The sequence below is a fragment of the Diabrotica virgifera genome, chromosome 5 (assembly GCF_917563875.1).
Source record: "Diabrotica virgifera virgifera chromosome 5, PGI_DIABVI_V3a".
NCBI classification, from domain to species: Eukaryota; Metazoa; Arthropoda; class Insecta; order Coleoptera; family Chrysomelidae; genus Diabrotica; species Diabrotica virgifera.
The window spans coordinates 144,042,571-144,066,415 of NC_065447.1; the positions used below are offsets into that span (position 1 = coordinate 144,042,571).

A 23,845-nucleotide genomic window follows, 5' to 3' on the forward strand; every position below is an offset into this window, starting at 1 on the left:
CACCCCTGTTATAAACAATATTTACGTAAAGTAACTTATGAAGCGGTAACGATTAATTTCATTTGGGATGCTAATTAGGCGTTGATTTTCACGTTTTTTTACGAAAAAAAAACAGGGACCATCTTTATTTTGAGCATTACCTGTTTACTTTTGATGCTAGAAACTTTTTTAACAAACAAAAATAAAGTTTTTTTTATACACTATAAAAAAAGTTGTGATGAGTTTTCCCCGAAAATTGCTTCATTTTTTGGTTATCTCACGTTGAAATATTCGATTTGGAATTTGACGAATAAGTACCTACATTTCATTGGCTTCGACTTTGCTTCTACTGGGTCTCTACAGACTTCATACATACACCATTGTTTTCACTTTTTTACGAGCTTTAATTTCGATAAGAATATTCTTTTCGACAAAATACTTGCTTTTTGAGTTATTTGCGAAAAACCGTCTAAAAACGTGTTTTTTTTTGAAAATTGAACATATTCACTCGCAAATAACTCGAAATAGTATATTGTACAACAAGAGAGAAAAAAGACATATTTCTCACGAGCGCAGAAGTTTGTTGGTACGAGCCGAGGTACGAGGCGAGTGCCGCAAATCAAGCGAGAGAGAAATATGTCATTTTCTCTCGTGTTGTACACTGTACTTTTTCTATGGATGCGTTTTTGTCAAGAGTTCAAACTTCAAAATTAAATAAATTAGGTGCTTTTAGGTATATTATATGCCTAAATTGAAATAAAATACATATGTACACATAGGTATTTAATATTCTTAATATTTATATACTTTATTTATTTAAAATTAAAACTCACAGTTGAACAGTCTTAAACGGGGTAATGTTTGATAAGTTTTGACAAGTTGTTTGACATTTTGTTTGACAAAAATAATTGTGTTTGTATTGTGCATGTTACCATGGAAATGGCGATCATATGTATGTAAACCGGCGGTGAACCCAGGAGAAAAAATATTTCTCACTGCAATGGCCGACTTTTCTCACTGCCTGAGAAATTGTTCGTTTTGAATGTATGTAAGTAGTGAGAGAAGTTGCACATTGTATAGCATCCATAGAAAAAGTATTTACTTAGAGAAAAAACTCTATCGATCAAAAGTTGCTTAGAATTAGTCATTTTATCAACTAAATGACTTCTTTTGAATGTATGTTTTTCCATCCACCGAGAAGGGGGTTTACCCAGGGTAAAAGCACACATCGGAACAATATCAATTCTTTTCTTTGACATGTTAGCTATGTGTATGCCAAATTTCATGTCAATCCAAGCGGTTCTTTAACTCGAAGCAAAAACCGTGAGTCAATGGACTAAATACTAAATACATATTCACAACTTTGTATTATTATGTATTTGTTTCTCTATGATACATTTTTTGCACTATTAAAATACACTTACGGTTAATTGATTTCTTGATGGTCGGAATTTTACCAATAAAGAAATTGATTGCGCAAACACGAACGTATCGATTCAATATGACTAATTGATCGTTTAATTTAGGTAATTCCCTATGGATGTACCTATGTATTTTGATTTGATAGATTTACTTAATGTTGATATTAGGCCAGGGTAATAAGACAAAAATATACTCTGTTCGTGACACTTCAACAGCCAGGGTATTGAAGCGTTTATTCGATAGGTAATATCTATAAGAACACATTGTAACTATTTCCTGCGTAGGATCTGGCGGCCATTTTTATTTATAAACAATTTAGTGTCAAAAACGGCCATTTTTCATTTTTTTTTTCAAATTAATGGAAAACAGTAAGATTTATGGTTTTCTTAGTACAAACATCTTCGAGAGAATGGAAAAAGGTTTTAAATGGCGTAATATAAAAAAATATATACTCATTTATTGTTAATATAATTGCGAAATAAGATCGAAATTGCAAAAAAAATAATTTTGCTATAACTATTATAAAAATAAGTGTACAGCTTTGAAATGTTTTTCAAATGAGGGTACTTTGGTGCTTAATACGTGATAAAAATTTCAAAGCGATTCATTAAATTTTTTAAATTTATTCAAATTGTTCATTTGACGTTTAATAAACGTCATTTTATTTTTTTATATAATTTATATGACAGCTTCAGAATAACTGAACCGATTTAACTAATTTCGATTTTAAAACATTTGTAGAAATCTAAGGAAGGTTTAAAAGGTGAGAAAATGTGATGGAATTATAAAGAAAATACTAAAAACAACAATGTTGTTTTCATTTACAGTAATAATAATCTCCTTTAGATTGCCGTCACTTAAAACTGCATCTTCGCGTCTACTTATACGTTGACCGCGAATGAGTTCGAATCTCTACCAGTGAAAACTTTTTTATTTTTTAAATTCCTAACTTTTTATCTTTCATTATTTTAAATCTTATAAATGGTTAAAAAATTAATCAAATCAAAATGAAATAAGTAACCATTTACTTCATATTTAACATAGCCTGTAATTTTTAAAGCGAATACTTCTTATCGCCACCCAAGATAATAATTATAATGAATAAACATAAAATGATGATGAATAAAATAGACTAAAATGAAATAGGTAATCTTGTTTTATTCGTCACAAACCAGTAGTTTTATTTTTACAGTATAATAATAGCCAAAAGTAATTAAACATAAATATAAGATAACAATGAAAATGTAAATAATGAATACATTCTATATTATATTTAATACATTAATATTGGACAGTCTAATATCCCTATATACCAACGATTTACCATGAATGTGATTTAATGCTTGAGAAATGGCATATATCCAGTCCCATAAAAGGGATTCCTCAAACATTTATCTGCAGACAAAATCAGCCAAACTGATTTGCGATATCTAATGAAAGGTCGTACGAAGCTGGTTTTGTTGAATATAGTATGATAGCACGACGATACTTTAGTGATGGCAGACATAAAATTTCAATAGTATATAATACACTATAAGAAGTAGTCTTTTATAGAAGTGCTACGGCACGTAGCACTTCTGTCGGAAGTGCCACGTGCCGTTATTTATTGTCTTTCGTTTTTGAAATCTACATCTATATATGTATAATAAAAATAAATTAGAGGGAGTCAGTAAAACTTTTGAGGGAAGAAAAAATTTGAGGGAGTTAAAAATTGAGGGGTGCCAGAAGAAATTGGAGGGTGACAGAAAAATAGAAAGAAGTCAGAAAAAAATAGAGAAAGTCAGAAAAAAATTGAGGGAGTTACGATAAATGGGACGAAGTAAAAAAAATGTGCAGTGACTGAATTGCGGCAATTGATTGTATCCTCCGTCGCATGGCGACGTGTAGAATCCCTAGTTTATAATAATACAACTAGTGATTAAACAAAATCCTTGTTTTTAACTCTCTAATAAAAACCATAACTAAGAATAACAAAGTCTCTACCTACACTAACGCAAAAATCTTGACCTTTAATTGATAAGTGAGTATGTTAAGCATGTTAAAATATACGACATTGGAAAATATTTGAGTATTTATTTTTGCGATACCTTGAACGAGGGTAGAATAATATACCAATATACCTACTCTAGATCCAGACAGCGAGGAAATGAAATTGCAAAATAAAAATATCTATTAATATATGGATGGTTTCCAGGGTCAACGTGTATCTGTTAATTCAGAATTCAATTCGTTCGTTTAGTGAAGTATACAAGGTAAAATAGAAAATTATGATCCAGGATAACTACTTCAGATCAAAACTAAATTACTATCTTCAACCTATTTTTATTGGTTTTCTTCAAGTGATGTTAGTAAACTAAAAAGGGGTAGTTCCCTAGGTTGGTTGTATACATACCATATACAGCGTGTCTACTTAAGTTGGAAACATATGGGAAACTTTTTTGTTATTCATTTTACGAAAAAAAGTTATTCTTTATAAAAAGTTCTGCATACTCTAAAACCTAAGATTCATTCATCAGATATCAATATTTGTCAATATTATACGAGGTATGTCAAAAAACATGAACTTCGTTCAAGAGTAAAGTACCTTTATTTCTCTCAATATGGAAAATTCTTATTATGAAAAGTTGTTTGGAAACAAAAACTAAGATCAACTATGCAATTACATGCTTCTAATTGGAAAAAAATATTTTCCAAATTTTTCTCAAATTTATTGATACTAACTTCGTTTTTATTTATTACACATACGATAACTCTTTTATTATTACTTTTACGAAAAAAAGGTATTCTTTATAAAAAGCTCTGTATGTCCTAAGACCGAAGATGCAACCATCAGATATCACATTTTATTAATTTTATACGAGGTATGTCAAAAAATATGAATTTCACTCAAGAGTAAAGTACCTTTATTTTTCACAGTATTGAAAACGGTTATTAAAAAAGTTGTTTAGAATTAAAAACTATGTTTCAATATGCAATTACATCCTTCTAATTGAAATATTGTGAAATATAAAGGTACTATAATCTTGAGCGAATTTCATACTTTTTGACACACCTCGTATAAAATTAATAAAAGTTGATATATCATGGTTGTGTCTTAGATTTTAGACCATGCAAAGCTTTTTATGAAGAATAACTTTTTTTCGTAAAATGAATAATAAACGTGTTATCATATTTGTAATAATTAAAAACGATGGGTATCCATAAATTTGAGAAAAAAAATTTTTTTCAATTAGAAGCATGTAATTGCATATTTGATCTTAGTTTTTAATTCCAAACAACTTTTTATCATAAGAATTTTTGATGTTGAGAGAAATAAAGGTACTTTACCCTTGACCGAAATTCATATTTTTTGACATACCTCGTATAATATTGAGAAAATTTGATATCTGATGATTGAATCTTAGGTTTTGGGGCATGCAGAACTTTTTATAAAGAATAACTTTTTTTCGTAAAATTAATAATAAAAAAGTTTCCCATATGTTTCCAACTTAAGTAGACACGCTGTATGTAGTTAAAAAACTCGAACATGAAGTAAAAACTACTTCTATGTAATTGGTATATTTATTAAAAATTTTAAAAATCCCAATGGATTGAAAAAATGTGTCCAATTCAGAACGTTTTCGGACCGATCAGTCCATCATCAGTGAATTCACTTTTTTTCACACATTTTTTCAATCCATTGGGTGGATTAGTGAATTCACTGATGATGGACTGATAGGTCCGAAAACGTTCTGAATTGGACACATTTTTTCAATCCATTGGGATTTTTAAAATTTTTAATAAATATACCAATTACATAGAAGTGGTTTTTACTTCATGTTCGAGTTTTTTTATGTTAGTAACTTACAGTTTATTCCAATTACTGTTCAGCTTTCAATTCTTCACGTTCACCATGTAGGTGCAACTACATGCATTTCTAGGTGTCCGGACAAACAATCCCGGTCAAAAAATCCCCACAAATTATCCCTGAACAAAAAATCCCCAGACAAAAAATCCGCACAAAAAATCCTCACCAATAATCCCCACAAATAATCCCCGGACACAAAATACCCACAAAAATTCCGGAAAAATAATTCCCACAAATTTTTTTGGACAAAATATCCCCACAAAAAATTCCCAAAAAATATTTGCTGCCGAATAGCCCTCTAAAAGTTTTCCCGTGAATGCAATCGACGCAAATGTTTTTCAGCCTCAGTGCATGAGAGTTTAGCAGTCGCCGTGAAACCTCTTTTCGGTACGAAAATAATGATTAGCAATTAAGATTACATAAGCATGAATTGTAATTTCGATTACCAAATTTCGAATTCCAATTCTAACTCCATGCCGAAAACTTCACATTTTACATGACAAAGGGGTGTGAGTTTTTTCAAAAATAGTGGAAGATATGGGGAATGAACTAAGGTTGTGGGAATCATGTTGTAATTATTCGCTTAAATCTTTTGCTCACTTTACTTTGAATAACTCTGTTCAAAACATTGCCTATTCGTGATGATAACGACTGCTCTTGAAAATCACAGGTTTTTGACAAATTTTTGAAAGCAGGTTTTTATGTTGCATTGAATAGAAACTGATGATTAAATATTTTTTATATTAAATTTGCAAAAAGGAACAGGTTATTTTTCATTACAATCAAGATTATCGTTTTCAGGACCAGCAGTTATCATCACTAATAGGCAATGTTTTGAACATAATTATTCAAAGCAGAGTGAGCAAAAGATTTAAGTGAATAATTACACCATGATTTCCACAGCCTTAAACTCACAATTGGAAATCGAAATTTGGTAATCGAAAATTTGGTAAATCTCATTATTTTCGTGCCGAAAAGCTGTTTCATGGCGACTGCTATTATAACTCTCATGCACTGAGGCTGAAAAACATTTGCGTCAATTGCATTCACAGAAAAGATTTTAGAGAACTATTCGGCAGCAAATGTTTCTTGGGGATTTTTTGTCCGGGATTTTTTGTGGGGATATTTTGTCCAAAAAAATTTGGGGGATTATTTGTCCGGGGATTATTTATGGGGATTTTTTGTCAAGGGATAATTTGTGGGGATTTTTTGTCCAGGGATAATTTGTGGAGATTTTTTGTCCGGGATTATTTGTCAGGGGATCATTTGTCCAAGCTTCAATTTCGATGAAAAAAATTTGAAACGAGCTTCCAAGTGAAGTAATACTTCCTCTATGTTCTCATTTAAAATATCTTTTAATGTCTGTCTTCCATTTTAATGTTGTCAATCTTTTCTCTCTAAAAGCTTGTTCTTCATTAACACTCAAGCTACATAGACCTGAAGGGTCATATCATGTCATGCCGTATCACGTCATGCACTTTTGAACTTTTCAGAATGGAAGTCTTCATTGAATGACACAAAATAGACAAAACTGTGGCCTCTGAACTATGTCACAACCGTTAGAATATCTTATCTGGTCTGATCTAGCTTTTAGAAGCAAATTTCTGTAATTCATTCTTAGGGCAGCATATTATACACCAGAAGGTATGAGTACCTGTCTGTGCGTTTTAAAAGTTGGTCATTCGTTTACACTACAGGTTAACGAGTTTCTCTTTGATGTCTACCATCTACCACTCACTACAGAATCGTATGAGACCCAATACAGAACGAAACATGTCGTAGTATGAACGAAGAATAGACTTTTGATAGAAAAGGCAAAACGTTATGCCTTCTGGTGCAGAATAAGCAGTACCCTATAAATAAAATTATAGAAAGGGCCCCTCGTTAAGATAGGCAAAATGAACTTACCCCCAGAATTAATTTTTTTCATTTTTTACTTTATGTTATTAAAAAATAAGACTCAGCGAATTTTAACCCTCCGCCGCCCTTCCCCCTACCCCACCATCAAGTAAGTTCATTTTTTTCGTTTTTTTCGTTTTCAAAGCTATGAGGATTTTTGCGGAGTTAATCACCGCAGTTATTTTTTGAGATCGGTACAACCTGAATCAATTTTCTTACTTGTTTTTGTTATTAAAAAATAAGACAGGATTTTTCCCAGGACTTCAAAATAGAATAACTCAAGCTTTTTATAGGTTATGTATAATTTGATGTAACTGAGTCCTTTAAAAACAAAAAACAACCACACGTTCTTGGGTGCTTTGAACGTGTTTCTCCCTTTTTTGGACTCGAGTTACTTCAAATTATATAGGTGTATCCTATAAAAATATCTTGATTTGATCTTTTTTTTCCAAAAAAACCCAAAAATCCAGTTTTTCGGGTTTTTTAGAGGGGCACACCTTATGGAGAAATGTGAAAAAAAAAAATAGAATTATAGTTTTTGAAAAAATACACAAAATAAAAAAAATTACACTCATCCTACGAATCTATAAAAAATGGACATGTTTTGTAAAACCTTAAATAGGCGTGTGATTTTTTTGATATTTTTAATTTGATTGCATCCCATATAAAAAAAATAAAAATGAAAAATTGACGTTATTGGTGGTGGAGGAGCAGAGGACGGGTGAAGGGTTAAAATTGCGATAAGTTTTATTTTTTAATCACGTAGAATGTAAAAAAAAATTGAATTGTGGGAGTGCTTATTTGCCTATCTTAACAGGAGTACACTTTCTTTGCGGAAGATAGAGCTATGTTTGTTTATTCATAATTTTTTTAAAATTTATTCTATCTTAAATTCTTGTATATCATAAATATCTACATTGATTTGTGTTTAGAAGCAAAATATAATGCTCACTGTAAAGTAACAAATTATATCCGGAATGGTTGCCAAAAAAGTGTTGGATCTGCTGCAACTGCTGAATGGTGGACGACGCATCAGACCGCATGAGGCATCGGGGTCAACAATTTAAAATGTGTAGTCCCGGGTCCGTCCTCAACAGCGCCAGCGAGGAGTATATCCGTAAACCTCTTGCATGAGCGTACTGATGGATATTATTTTCTTTTTAACGAAGTTTTAGGACTTTTCCCATTAATTTCAATATTGTGAAAAAACTACGCATTGTAGATAGAAACGTTTAATAAACGGCTGTATTGAAAACACTTGCTCTTTAAATTGGCGTTTTCTAAGTTTAAAAATGTTTATAAACAAAAAAAATAACCCGAAAATAACAATTTTTTCAATTGTTTATAATTATTAAAATAAATCATAATAGTTATTTATGATATGTGTTAAAAGTACACGTTTAAGGCACACATGTGAAAGTTTGCAGAATGAGCGATAACAACTTTTTAACACGCATATCATACAATATTTTTTCTACAAACGTAATTACAGGACAATATCTACAAAAACTTTTACTTGAACTTAAGTGACATTCCATTTTTATATTTTTTTGACATTACATCAAAATTGCCTATACGGTCAATACGAACTGCAGTGTCTTAAAAATATTTTAAAGCACTAGTGCCTTAAAGTAGCATTTTTAACGCTCGCGCTCGTATGGAGTGCTAAAAATTGCATTTTTAACACAGTTGTAGAAAAAAATATTTAAATTATATTTCACAGTATGAGTTTTTATGTAGTTAATAGTGCAAAAGATGGACCCGATAGGTTGACTAGTTTTTAAACTATTATACTTACCTATTACCTATTTGTTTTCTCACTTGAGAAAAAAAGGTCATTTTAAAATTGCTGTACATGCGCTTGTCAATATTTAGAAGGGTTATTTTTCTCATTCTCTTCGTAAGGTCTTAAATTTTCATGTATTTAAAAAATATATTCATTTTAAATTATTTACTTACAAATTATTGATGCAGAATGAAGTACCATCTTTCGCCTGGATCGTTTTAACCTTTACAAAAAAAAAACAAAATAAATCATCTTAAATGTTATTAAAAAACACATCTTAAAAAAAAGAAGTTTGTACGACTGATAGAGCCGGAGATATATATTTTTTAGTTCCAGGGGCGGCTCGTGATAGTATAAGGTGGTGAGGCACACTACACCTGAGGAATTTTATTATTATGGTTAGCTTCTCTTTAATGGCAAGAAGGTCGATTTTGTGACGTCATAACGCTAGGACGAATCTAAGACCAATAATGCCCGACAAAAACACCTCACAAATTGTGTGATTTTTAATTTCAAACATCTCATCCAAAAGAAAGTTTTTGTTTATTCTAAGGGACTTTCGACCCTCGCTAATGATATAATCTTTCCTTCTACGTTTAAATTTTTCAAAAATATTTATTAGTTTTTCCATGACTCGAAAAAAATGAACACCATGTCCGTGGTGATATTTTCGAAATCGAGCATTCGCTATCTTGGTCATACAAAGTGGTGACAATTGTTTCTGCTACTGCTAAATGAAAATATCAGTTAAAAATAGTGTGCTACTTTAATAACAGTAGCTTTTTTAGCATCATTTAACGCTTTCATGATAATATATGAAAATCAATCATATTTTTTGTGTTTCAAAAAGCATTTTTGTTTAGTATTTAATGTGAACATAATAATTGTTGCTAAAATAATACCTGCGGACATTTTTTACATCTGCAGCTTCCATACCAGTGAAAAATTACTACACGTAATTTGCCGTGTAAAGAAAGAAAAAGTAGGGATAGTCGATTCGCTCCGTCAAATATTTGCGCCTCCGCTCTTAAATGAAAGAATAAAGTTGTTTTTTATTTGTTGAGTAATTGCTATAAATAAGCAGATTCCTGTGGTAAACTTTGGGTAAATTTTTTACTGTATCATACGTGCATACGGGTCATATTACGCGTATGCGCGCCAATGGTAAATATAAAATTTTTAATTGTATGTCAAAAAATGCTCAATAACTACCTCTTAAAACCTACCAAATTGCATGTGCATATCTTAACCGGTTTTAGAGCTATAAATAAATCATCATTTGTAAGAAAAAATTCAACATTGCGTATCTCGGAAACGAAGCATTTGCGGATATATGTTTATAAAGCAAACGGTTATTATTTTTTCATGCAGAATTACCCCTTAAAGTTTCTCGCACTTATTTAGAAACACCCTGCATTGATGAAGAACATGGCTAGGTGTTAAAGTACCTACCTAACTTTTTTATTATCCAACATAAGCGAATAAATAAAAAAAACAGAATATTAAGAAATCTTGAGGCTATAGTTGGGTTTTAATTTCAGTATATTATAAATGCTAGAATATTCCACAGGGTGTGGTGAACTTTGAGAAAAAAACACAGTTTGATTGATACACCCGGTATACAATGACAATTTATCTGTCTAGCAACAATATTATTACAGCGAAATTGTTAAAGAATAAGGCTATAACATTAAAAAAATCACTTAAATCGGAAAACAGGTTTTGGAAATTCGAGACATCAAAAATTACCCATTTTGTGGGGCGCCCGTTTTCTCTGACGCGCAGTGTATATTATAATTTATAAAATTGCGTTGCTGCATAAAATATTTCAACAATTTATTGTAAAAAAATACCCCTTCTGTATCGGCATCGTTGCACCAGTGATTCACTGGGAAAGAATTAACGGATACATCGCAATAATTGATTCTTTGAAGTCCATCCGACTCCGACAGAACTGGCAATTTTGTGGTAAACTTATAGTATAAAAGTCTGATCTGCTACTTGCCAACTTGGTGGGTTTTGCTGTTTGTTTCTACAGCTATCTACGCGGCCTTCAATGGCCTCGTGCATCCAAGATGCACATTACAGTATTTTGTTTTTATTACAACGTTGCCACAGTAAACAAAATATATAAATTTACGAATAAAACTGTTTTGGATGTACAGCTGGTTCCAAAAAAAACTGATACGACTCTTAAAGCGTATTTTGTAGAAAATTGAGCAGTATACTTTCTTCTTCTTCTTTTTGTTTTTGGTCTCGCTGCAAGGCAATTACCAGCATGATTTATAGGCGATCTTGATGTAGTCTGCCTCTAACCCATATCAAAATCGCTGACTATGTTCTTGTAAAAAGCTTTTGATGAGGTGTGATATCATGAATATGAGTTAAATTATATTTAATTTATTATATTTTGATGGATAAATACTTATTATTTACATACTGTCACTGCCAAATCTTAAAATTTGTCAGATAACTTCAACCTCAAAAAATGGCTGTTTGTTTGTTTATTTTATTATTTTTCTGTCATAATAAATAAAATATAATGTCAGACCAATCATACACTGCTCAAAATGATCAAATCTTACTAAGAGTCGTATCAGTTTTTTTAGGAACCAGCTGTACATAATTGGAGTTTATAGCTTTATCTTTTTCTCTCTCCGTCAATACCAAATAAAGTAAATGTAAAAGTAATTAGTGTAAATACCGCTATTTAATTAGCACGAGTTAATACATAGTAAAAGTGTTGTGTACAGCTGGTTCCTAAAAAAACTGATACGACTCTTAGTAAGATTTGATTATTTTGAACAGTGTATGATTGGTCTGACATTATATTATATTTATTATGACAGACAAATAATAAAATAAACAAACAGAAATTTTTTGAGGTTGAACGGGTTGAACAGAATAAGTTATCTGACAAATTTTAAGATTTGGCAGTGACAGTGACAGCATGTAAATAATAAGTATTTATCCTTCAAAACACACTGCTCAATTTTCTACAAAATACGCTTTAAGAGTCGTATCAATTTTTTTTGGAACCAGCTGTACATACAACCAAACTTATACAATACAGTATGTAATTTTGTATTGTTTATCAATAGGGAACTTGCACATTTTTTTATTACATAATAATGTTCAGTTTTGTAGAAAAATGAGATTTCCAAAATTTCACGCTTCAAAAACTCATAATAACTTAGAAGTACAAATTTAAAGTCTTCTTTATTTTAAAATAGTTCAAACGACCCGTGACGTCACAGAGTGTTTAACTATGTGGTTCCGTTTATGGTTATATTTACGTATATTCTTCTTCTTCTTCTTTAGTTTATTGGCCTCCACCTACTTGGATATTTGCCCAGCTCGTCGTCGGGGAATAAAGGAAAAATATTTATATTCTAATGACTTTATCGTATGTCGTTGTAATAATATATACCAGGTTGTTGAGATTGGAGTTTGATACAGTTTTTGAAGGAAAGGAAAGAAGGTTTACTATTGAAAATAAAACCATTTTGTAAAAGTACAAATTTTCTGTGAATAGTTCAAACGATCAAAAACACTTTTAACGTCACATAACTGTATTTTTTACTGACGTTTATAATGTCTAATACAACCCCGTGACGTCACGACGCGTTTTGGGTTGGCTGGTATAAGTTGAATTTTTAGTCGTCTTTAGGGGCCAAACAAAAGACAAACAAAACTTTTTTATCTTTTTTATCTTTTTTTTCGGTTGTGATTTATACCATTTTTTTCGAATTAAAAATTTTATGCAAGTTCCCTATTATGTATATCTAGTTAAGTCATTGATTTATTAAATCATTTTCTGCTGTTGGTTATTATTATGCATTTCCGTTTTTCTTCATTCGATTGCAACTGTTTTAACCCGGCAGTGGACGAGTGGTCTGAAAATCTCACCAGCGGACAGGTGGGGTCTATGAGGACCAAAATTTAAATGACCCATAAATTTCAGATAACACTCACATAATGTTTTCAAGTATTTTGTCGCTTTACCTGTCTATTACTTAATGACCTTGTCTCATTGTACATTATCTTTGTTTTGTTTTATTTTTCAAAAAATATAGCAATTAATATAAAACCTTGCATTTTCTGCTTTGTTTAACTTTTATTAGCACTGATTAGTAAATAAATGTTTCCCAAAATTCCTACATACATGTTTTATTAAAATACAAATATTAAGCTACACAAATTTGGTTATAACAAAAAAAAAGAAAAATTTTCTGCACAAAATACAAAAGTTTGAATGTTACCTAAAATTCTTCTCTGTGCACTCAGAGCAACGTGCTGCAGTATGCTCCATACACAGTATTATATTTTAGGCCAAAAACCGAAAAAAAACTGTATTACAAGTATATGAATCTTAACTTCCAAAAGTAACACGAGTGGACGGGTGGGGTCTGTCAGGACATATTATTAAATATCTCAAAACCGAAAAATAAATTTGTTGCAAAAATATCGCCATGAGCAATTATTGAAAGGTACTGAAAAGGTCTTTTGTATAATATAAATAACATTTAAAATACAATTATTTATTATTATGGCATGGACTGATAGACCACCCCCGTCCACTCCCGGGTTAGAGAACACTCAAAAGTGGAAATGCGAGCGATTACTACGTAGAACTATTTAACAAGAATCAAAATGGCGATAGGTCCACAGGTCGCGGTTATATGTGTTAATATCGTTATTAAGACGTGGTGGACTGTACACATTACATTAATATTGTTGGTTTAAGTTAATAAAGTCCGTTATTGTTAGCCTATCTTAAAGTAAAAATTGTAAATATAAAAAAAAAATTTTAAGAAACGCTTTTCTTTATTTACGAGTGACTAAAATTAAAAATATTATAAAAAAATTAACCAAAAAGCAAATCATAAAAAAAATTGAAAAAATCTTAACACATTCGTCCAAGAAAAGCGTGGCGCGTCTTCATCAAATAAACGGTTTTCGCCCCACACTTTTCTTTAACGAATGTGTTAGATTTTTTAATTTTTTTTTTATTTTTTGCTTTTTGTTTGATATTTTTATAATATTTTTAATTTTAGTCATTCGTAAATAAGAAAAGCGTTTCTTAAAAAAAATTTTTTTTTTCATATTTTTTTAATTTTTACTTTTTAGTCTTACTTTTCTAACATTAAAATATGTCGTCATGTTTATTAAAATATGTATAAAACATAATATGATGTACAAACATGAAAAGTAGTCGGAATCGGCAAAAAATTTGAAACTTTATTGTTTATTTATGAAGCATAACGTAAACAATTAACGTAAAAAGTGAAATTATGTATAGTTCATATAACAAGTTTCTTCATTGTAAAAACAAGAGAATTTAAACATTTTCCGTTAAAATCGTTTTTTTATTTAAACAATTAATAAGCAAAATTTTTTTATTGACTTTTCGTGTATTGTTCCCGCAAATGCATATGTCTGCAAATTTTTAGTCATTTGCATTGAAGAAAGGGCAGTCAAATTAACGTCCAAGGGTTTGACCCAAGCGATTGAACTAAAGAAAAGCGTTTAATTAATTAATACGCCAAAACGAATTCCAATGTTAATTGTAGGACAAAACGTCTCTACCGGTGGTTTTTCTAAGACTAAGATAAAAACACGAATTTTTTTAATTCAAGTTTTGGTTGAAGTTTTGTATCGTATTGAAATTTGACACGAATAAGCGCCGATTTTTATATAAACAAATATATGAACGTTCAAAATTTGAGACTTTATTGTTTATTTATGACGCATAACGTAAACAATTAACGTAAAAAGTGCAATTATGCATAGTTCATCTCATTAGCTACAATCCGTAAAAGTTTCAAGTTTCTACGTTGTAAAAGAACAAGAGAATTTAAGCATTTTCCATTAAAATCGGTTTTTTTTGTTTAAACAATTAACATAAAAATTTTTTTGACTATTCGTGTATTGTTCCCGCGAATGCATATGTCTGAAAAGTTTCATTCATTTGCATTGAAGATAAGGCAGTCAAATTAACGTCTAAAGATTTGGCGCAAACTATTGAACTAAAGAAAAGCGTTTAATAATAATAAGGTCTGAGCTTGATAATTTTACGGTACATCTACCCTATTTTTGAGAGATTTTTCATTCCATTGTAGTCTTAAAAATATTGATATTATTGATTGTATTTTATTGTCTAAACATTAACGTAGTTGAAGTCTTAACACTCTATAACTGCAAAGTAAAAGTTCTTATAGATATAAATTTTGACTAATTTTACAGAATCTGTTTATAAAGGATTATGCCAATTTAGGTTTAAATATTGTCAAATATGTAAAGCTGACACTGTAGTACAGCATTGTTATTGGCGAATAGTCCCGTCATAACTTGCTGGCATGATAGAGCTTTCTATTTTAGAATAGATTCACAATCTATTTTAGAATACTTATTTTAGAATAGTTTAGAAACTATGTATTGTATTCGTTGTGTACAACTAAAGCGATTCAACTTTTATTATTAGCAATTTGTAAATGCGTGCCTGACCTAAGTTCGAACGAACTTGTTTCATTTTATTGTATGTAACTACACAATTGTTGTTTATTGAAACATGTTAATACGAGTACTGTTTCAGGGATACGTTTGGCTTTTTTAAATTCGTTTGTAAAATTGCATATTTCAATTATGTCAAGTCTTTAAATGTTAAAACTAGTGTTGCCCAAATGCAAGACCAAGACGAGACTTAGATAGTCTTGGTCTTGGTCTTGCGCCAGTACACCTGGTCTTGGTCTTGGTATTGCGCTCCCGGTCTTGGTCTTGGTCTTGCAGCAAGAGTCTTGCAAGTCTCGCAGTTTCCCATTAGAATATTGCATATCTTAGAACAACGTAACAGAGTAGGTACATTTTAAGATTGAATATCATAGCCATAGGAAAACCCAACCAAATTAATAAATATCTGACACCGGGTGGGGTATTGAACTCAATACGGTACTGTCCAGCCCTGAAGAAATCACCTGCGGCTCTATTCTAATTGCTGAGATAATTTATGGTATACTTCACTAAGTGCATGATTGTGAATTTCGGTTTCAAGGTAAAACTCATTAAAACTTATTATTGCCCTTAGTGAATTTTTCCTTACAATCTGGAGTGCCGAATCGGTAATACATCATAATATTATTTAGTGATCTTTCAAACAATACATTATTAAACATGACTGTTTATTATTTTTGTGTTCATTATCTATTCGGCGATTGATTAAAGAAATGAGCTTAAATTATTTCTTTGTAGCAAATATCTTACATAATCTATTTTGCGATTCAGCAGGCGACTTGTGTGTTATATTGTATTGTTGAAACTTTATATTATTCGTGTGCATTATCTGTTCGGCGATGGATTAAAAAAATATGGGTTTAAATTTCTTTGTAGCAGATAGCCAACGCTTACATAATGGGTAACATTATCTATTTTCCAGTTAAGCAGGCGACTTTTGTGGCTGTCGCCGAAAATAATGGCATTTATTTTCAAACAACGAAACTTATTGTTCATTTTTTAAAAAACAGACTGTTATTTTTGATCGTTAGTAGTTGTAAGTCAGCAAAATTTTGTATAGGTACCTTTGTATATATAAAATGGTGTTGATATTAACAATAACATTACTTCTGTTTCTATCACATGTGATTTTCTATAGAGGCAACTGTTTTGTATAAACTTATTTACTCAATAATTATTTATTAACATTGTATTCATTACCTATTTCATTTTGAATCCCAACGTCATAATACTTTATGGAGCTATATTCATTAACTTCTCAATATCCAATAATTGTGTTCATGGAAAAACTCATCAAGTACAAAGTGTAGCTATTGAATTTTACCTCTAATAGGACATACCTATGTTTATAAATCAACCTGTCATTATTTTTCGTGCTGAATTACCCTGTAAGGTTACCATACTTATTTAAAACACCCTGCATTGATGAAAAACATGGCTAGTTAAAAATGTACCTAAGTTTTTTATTATCCAACATAAACGAATGAATTAAAAAACAGAATGTTAAGAAAATATGTATTTAAAAACACAGTTTGATTGGTACACTCGTACCAAAAACCTGGACCATTAAGTTCAGAGCAAAGAAATCGTCTGCTGTTAAAGAATGTGCAAAATATTTTATTCTCCTTTATACTCCCTAAAACGACCTTCAGTTCTAACCGCAAGACGCAAGAGTCTCGCAGGCTTAGGCTTGTTCTTGCTTAAGTCTTGCACGCTAAGTCTTGGTCTTGGTCTTGCTAAAATTAGGAGGTCTTGGTCTTGCGAAAACGCAAGAACAAGACCAAGACTGCAAGACCAAGACCGATTTTGGGCAACACTAGTTAAAACAAGAGGTCTATTATGATATATGTATTACATTTTCATCCATGTTTGTAATCAATTTGAATACTTTAGATGGACAGAATTGGAACAGAAACTGGCCCCCATTTCATGCTTTGCAGAAGCTCAGACGTTGGTGCTCCATGATCCGTGTAACTGCTGCACTTAGTGGATACGTTGGTGCTCCCGGCAGCGCATACACACTCGGCGGTATTATCGGTGGCGGTTTATATCTAGTGGAGCGCATACCGTATCCATTGGAGCAGTTACACGGAGACGGAGCGCCAACGTAATGGATACGTGCCTTTATCTTATGTTGTTCCTGTAAGTTGTCTGTTTTACATCGGTTCTATTGTAGCCAATTGGTTATTTTACATATTCCTTTAACTGTTATATTATTCTTCGGAACCTTGGCATATCTGCTATATTATATAAGCTCTACTTCTTCTTCTTTAGGTGCGTGTCCGTATTCAGACGTTGGCCGTCATCATGTTTACAATTCCTGAAACCTTTATCGGCTGCTCCGCGAAATAATTCTACTGTGGAACCACACCATTGTCTAATATTAGAATACGCAACCATGAAAGTTTCTGTCGACCAATCCATCTCTTTCCCTCCACTTTTCCTTTGTATTATAAGGCGCAGTAGATGGTATTTAGGTCTTCTAATTATATGGCTTAACTATTATGTTTTTCTCACCTTCATGATGTTTATGATCAGACATTCTGAATTCATCATTTGGAGAACATCTTCGTTGGAAGTGTGCGAAACCCACGATATCTTTAGGATTCGTCGACAGCACCACAATTCGAATGCTTCTAATTGATTTAGCATTGTGGTTTTTAACGTCCATGTCTCACAACCATACAATAAGCTCTACGCCAACATCTAATATATTGTTCATTGGGCCTGGTATACCAAAGGCTGGGATGGATCACTAAGGTCGAATGCGAGAGAGTATTTTGAGAAGGTAACAGAATTTGAATAACTTGTAACCGTTACAAATAAATGAGGCGAATAGAGAGATAGATAACCGGTTGTTGAAGCAGTAGGATCATTAAACGCACTTTTGAAGGAAACCAACGAGTGAGTCTAACGGTGTCGTATGCATGTGAAACTTGGACAATGAAACAGAGCGAAGAAAAAAGTTAAAGATTTGGGAGATGAAAATCTTTAGAAACGTTTTTGGGGATATAAAGGTGGCTAACGGAGAATGGCGCAGAATAACAAAACCAGGAACTAATGGAGGTGTATAAAATACCTAAAATAACACAGAAATTCAGAGCACAGAGAGTTAGATTGTTGGGACCTGTTTTATGAAGAAAAGAGGAGGGAGACCAAGAGACCATGAAGTAAGTGGTTTGATGCCGTCCGGACTGATATAGAGGAAATGAGAACAAGGTACTGAAGAGAACAGGTGAAAGACCTGAAAAAGTAGATAGTCGAGGCATTGAAGGAATGAAGTGTCGATTTTTTTGCAGTAAGACGTATTTTAATGCGGATTGGTGCGTTGGATTCGTGAGAATATCAGGAAATTTTGTAAACTAATGTAATGAATAAGAAATTTCAAATTGCATTTGTGCATAAGAAAAATGCGTTTCAAAAGTGCACTCGGTAAATAGTGGGAAAAATTGACTCAAATTTTCTTACTCGGGGGTTTTTGGGGTCGCTGAAAACGAATATGAGGTCGGCGAGAGTGTGCAAACTACCTGGTGCCTGCAGCGGGTGTAATAAACGTCTTCCTCTGGAGTATTACGAGTATGGTTATTTGTTAAATAATTGGCCCAGGTGGGTTTTTGGGGTGGCTGAAAATGAATATGAGGTCGGCGAGAGTGTGCAAAGTACCTGGTGCCTGCAGCGGGTATAATAAACGTCTTCCTCTGGAGTATTATGGTGATTTATCATATAATTAGTTTAAACTCGTTACTCGGGTGTTTTTGGGGTAATCTATTTTCTTCGATGTAACTATAGTGATCGAAAAGGGTGGTACTTTTATTATAAATAAACATAAATTTTTATTATTATAATATATTTATGGTTAAAAAAGTTCATTATACAAAATTTATCGTAATTTATCTTCAAAATTCATTTTCTTCATCATTATCATCTTCTTCATTACTGCCTTCCTCTCTCGAGTCCAATGCAATATTTGTGCAATCAGAGCCTGCACAATTTTTGCAGGCTAAATTACAAACTAACCCATGCTTCCTTCACCCGCATGAGTTGCCGTAGTCTGACTTACAACTACAGAATATTATACCCCCGAGTAACAAGTTTGGGCCAATTATTTAACAAATTACCATAATAGTCCAGAGGAAGACGTTTATTACACCTGCTGCAGGCACCAGGTAGTTTGTACACTCTCGCCGACCTCATATTCATTTTCAGCGACCCCAAAAACCCCCGAGTAATGAGTTTAAGTCAATTATATGATAAATTACTACAATACTCCAGAGAAAGACGTTTATTACACCCGCTGCATATTCGTTACACCGACCTCATATTCGTTTTCAGCGACCCCAAAAACCCCCCGAGTAAGAAAATTGAGTCAATTTTTACACTATTTACCGAGTGCACTTTTGAAATGCATTTTTCTTATGCACCAATGCAATTTGAGATTTCTTATACATTACATTAGTTCACAAAATTTCCTGACATTCTCACGAATCCAACGCACCAAACTGCATTAAAATCCGTCTTACTGCGCCAAAAATCGACAGTAAAGCCTTTTTTTGTACTTCAATGCCTCGACTAAGAAGAAACTAATTAACGAAGCCAAGAGCCTTTATAAACTGACAGGGTAATTTTAATAATAAGATAATGAGTTTACACAACATAAGTCGGTTCGCTAAACTCAGACACAACTGGCTAGAGATTTTAGTCGGTAATTTTTTTGTTCTTTGCCAATTTTGCGAAAATTGGCAAAATTACTAACTATTTAGTAATTATTAACTATTTAATAATTATTTTTTGCCAGTTTTACCAAAATTGGCAAAATTACATACTAAAATCACTAGCCAGTTGTGTCTGAGTTTAGCGAACCGAATATACTTATAATTCTCAATGTCCGTGTTTTGATGTTTTTTTTTACTTGAAAGATTATAAGATTATTCCATTCTTTATATGATTTCCATCAATTTTTATGTAGTGCATGAGTCTTTAGTGTTCTTTTTCTATTTGGGCTTGATTTTCATGTATATTTTTATATTATTTAGTAATACATACTCATATAAGTCCTAATTTCTAATTTCCCGAAATATTTTTTAGATTTTCGTTTAACACAACCTTCATCTGTTTCGGTAGGGCAACGTCGCTTCCGTGCAAATTTTTCATATGTCGCAGTCTCTTGTCTCGTTGCCGTTCAACGCTCACCGTCAGTCAGCCGGCCGACTATGCTTATCTGACTTCGACTTAACAAAATAACCCAAGTGTATAGTGTCGGATTGCCTCTACATTCATCGCATTCGCGTTCACGATCGCATTTTCATTTTTACGCTCAGTCTTGGGTTCACAGCCATGTGGAGTGTGAGTGCATGTCGTACAATTTTTACCGCGCGCCTAGCAATCGGGGATGCTGATTTGTTTAGGTTGTTGTAGTTACCGATAAACAAAGTATCTTATGAACTGTCAGATTGACATGTTAATTTGTAGTTTGTTATAAGTTTATTCATCTACAATTATAAAAAGTGACGTTTAAAAGTGGTTTTTAATAATCTTTAGTGTGTGTCATGGAAATTCCTGAAGATTCGAAGTAATTTAAATACAATTAATTAAATATATAGTAAGTTTTGTAATTCTTAGAATTCTTAATGATTACGTGAGGTACTGAACATGAATGAACGTTTGAAAGTTAGCTTGTTGGGATTTCTCTAAATTGGACCATTTGCATTTTTTGCCTGACTATGGATTTTCCCTTTGCGGTAATTTGTGCTGATTTAGTTAAAAAAATTTATAAGTTTTGTGAAATCTTTTTAAACAGCAATTATATACACTAAAAGAAAGTATGACAATATACATGCGTGATCCAATTTTTCCATATATACCTACTAAGGTACACTTCAAACTTTTCTCTCTTGGTATGTTACTCTGCCCCTTTTAAGTCCTTTTACGAGTTTGTCTTTCCTTGCTTGTATATCGTATGTTTTTCAAAAAACTGCTGTTCACATTTGTTTAAATGGTCAAAGGGCCTGGATCCCGCGTACCAAAAAAAGTTTTTTAATAGCAAGCTGAAAATTTGTTATCTAATAGCTTAACGGTGTCTAGTCGGACATACTTTGATATGCGCGAACACTGGAACAGGGGAAGTTTTAATTGTGGAACAGGTTACAGGTTTCGAACATCAGACTACAAAACGTCCCATGTATTTTGTCGGACAATCTTCAGAACTTCCAATTGATTTGTTACCCTTTCATTAAACTCTCATGCAAAAATCAGACTGCTATTTACCACCAACAGGTTTGTTCTAGCAAACAGTCAAACTAGTCAAAAACCGTCAGCAAACAGTTGGTCAGTGAGAAAACATAATACAGTCACCAGTGCTATCCCCTCTACTCGTGCTGGTCCATTATTCGCTGATGGTTTCAAACCGTTTGAAACTGATGCTAGAACAAACCTAATATAATTCCTGTCATTTGACATGTTCTACTTGTCAAACTTATTAAAAAATGCCCAACATATTTGCCGGACAAACATTTTTCATATAGGTATCAGGCACGTAGCCAGAAAATGTGCTTGAGGGGGGTCCAAACACAACTCAAATTTTGACACTCTCTGAACTAACTAAAATAAGGCTGCTGTTGTTTCGATTCACAACTAAATGATTATTTATTTATTATTTTTATTAGTTCTACTCCTATTCTAAGTATTGGGAACTAATCTTTGTTGGAATTTTGCCGTGCTGGACAGGCGGGTAGTGAGATGCCACTTGATAGATCCTCTAGATAGAGATAGATGCAACTCTTTACTTCGGCGATTCGTTGGCTTGCAAATTTTAGAAGCCACGAATGGTGTAATCAGGAGATTAGTTCTGATAAAGTTTTATTTTTAATATTGTTAATATTAAAAGTAAAACTTTCGTTCGTCTTTAGCAGATGCCACCACAGCATCCATATCATCACAATCTTTCGTTTGTGGGTACAGGCTGACAGCCAGAATTTTAGTGGTTCAGAGAGAATCAAATATGTGCTCTCTGAAGAGACTCTAACAAGGGTCGAAACTAGTTAGAGTACTTTTGGCGCTCTATGAACTAACTAAAATAAGACTGCTCTTGTTTCGATTTACAACGAAATGATTATTTATTACAACTCAAATTTTTTGTTAGATTAGACGGTAAAATTTTTCAAATTTTACCTAATTTCACCATTGTATCTTTAATATCATTTTAGCGTCTGTGATGATGTTAGTCATCACATATAACAGGGTTAAAGGATACCCCGTCAAAATAGCCCCGTCAAAAAAGCTCCGACAAAATAGCCTCGACATAATATCCCGCACACAAAATAGCTCCGACAAACCAGCCTGCAGACAAAATAGTCGCGGAATAGTAGCCCGCCGACAAAATAGCCCCGACAAAATAGCCCCGATAAAAGCTCCCTTCAGAATTCATCATGAAATAATTCCTTAAAAATAAATTTTTTCGGAAATGGTAATTATCCTCTATTCAGATGTTTATCTTAACCACATTAAATAAAAATTGTCTTTTCAGAGAACTCGAGTCCTGTCTTTCCTGCCTCTTGGAAGTTTGAACATTTAAGTTAAGCGAAAATCAATGTTAATTTATGATATAAAATTTTTTTTCTGTTTTCGGGCAACAGTAAAATGCATTTTAAATAAAATAAATTAAATACATTCTTCCTTTTTGTCAAATAATTTAAATTAAAAAAAATTTTTGGACACCTTGTATAAATAATGATGTAATTGTTTATAAGAGGCTGTTTTAGCCGGTGCTATTTTGTGTGCGATCTATTTTGTCGGGGCTATTTTGTTTGCGGGCTATTTTGTCGAGGCTATTTTGTGTCGGGGCTGTTTTGACCGGGCTATTTTGACGGGTCACGGGGTTAAAGTGGAGATTTGCGGGTCACAATGCGAGACAGGAAGATAAAAGATGGAATAATACAATATAAAACTGGAGGCCGTGATAGGAAGAAGAGGAAGAGGAAGACCTCAGATGCGATGAAAGGACGATATTGTATAAGCTACAGAAACTTACTGGAAAAGCGCAGCCAAGGACAGATTATATGGAAAGATTTGGGGAAGACCTATGTCCAAAGCTGGATAGAAATGGGCTAAAGAAGAAGATGATGATGTTAGAGACTACTATAACGAAACATAGGATTCCATAGATAATAGTACATCTGGTCTTCTATTCAGTTGTCGACCCAGTAATTTTTGGTTATTTGATAAAAAATGTACTTACTTGGCTTTAACTCAACATTCCAATGAACGGACCAAAGAGCCAATAAAATGAGTCTTTCGTCGTTTCCCATCTTGTTTCCGGGTGAAGTTTTTACTCGATTCATTGTTGAGAACGAAAGTTTTACACTGGCCGTTGTGACAGGGATAGTTGCCAAAATTGTAAGGAATTT

General features: G+C 32.4%; 1 protein-coding gene across 7 annotated transcripts in view; it reads left to right on the top strand.

Moving 5' to 3' along the window:
- LOC114331795 (cytohesin-1) overlaps positions 1-23,845 on the top strand; it is a 304,207-nt gene that overhangs the window by 49,329 nt on the left and 231,033 nt on the right. Inside the window, exon 1 of one of the 7 annotated variants that reach the window (XM_050650396.1) lies at positions 20,707-21,042. The exons of 4 other annotated variants lie outside the window; for them this stretch is intronic. The gene's annotated coding sequence lies outside the window, so the exon portion shown is untranslated. Of the gene's footprint in view, positions 1-20,706; positions 21,043-23,845 lie in introns of those variants that run through there. 2 more of the 7 variants (XM_050650397.1, XM_050650400.1) reach the window with 2 other exon arrangements.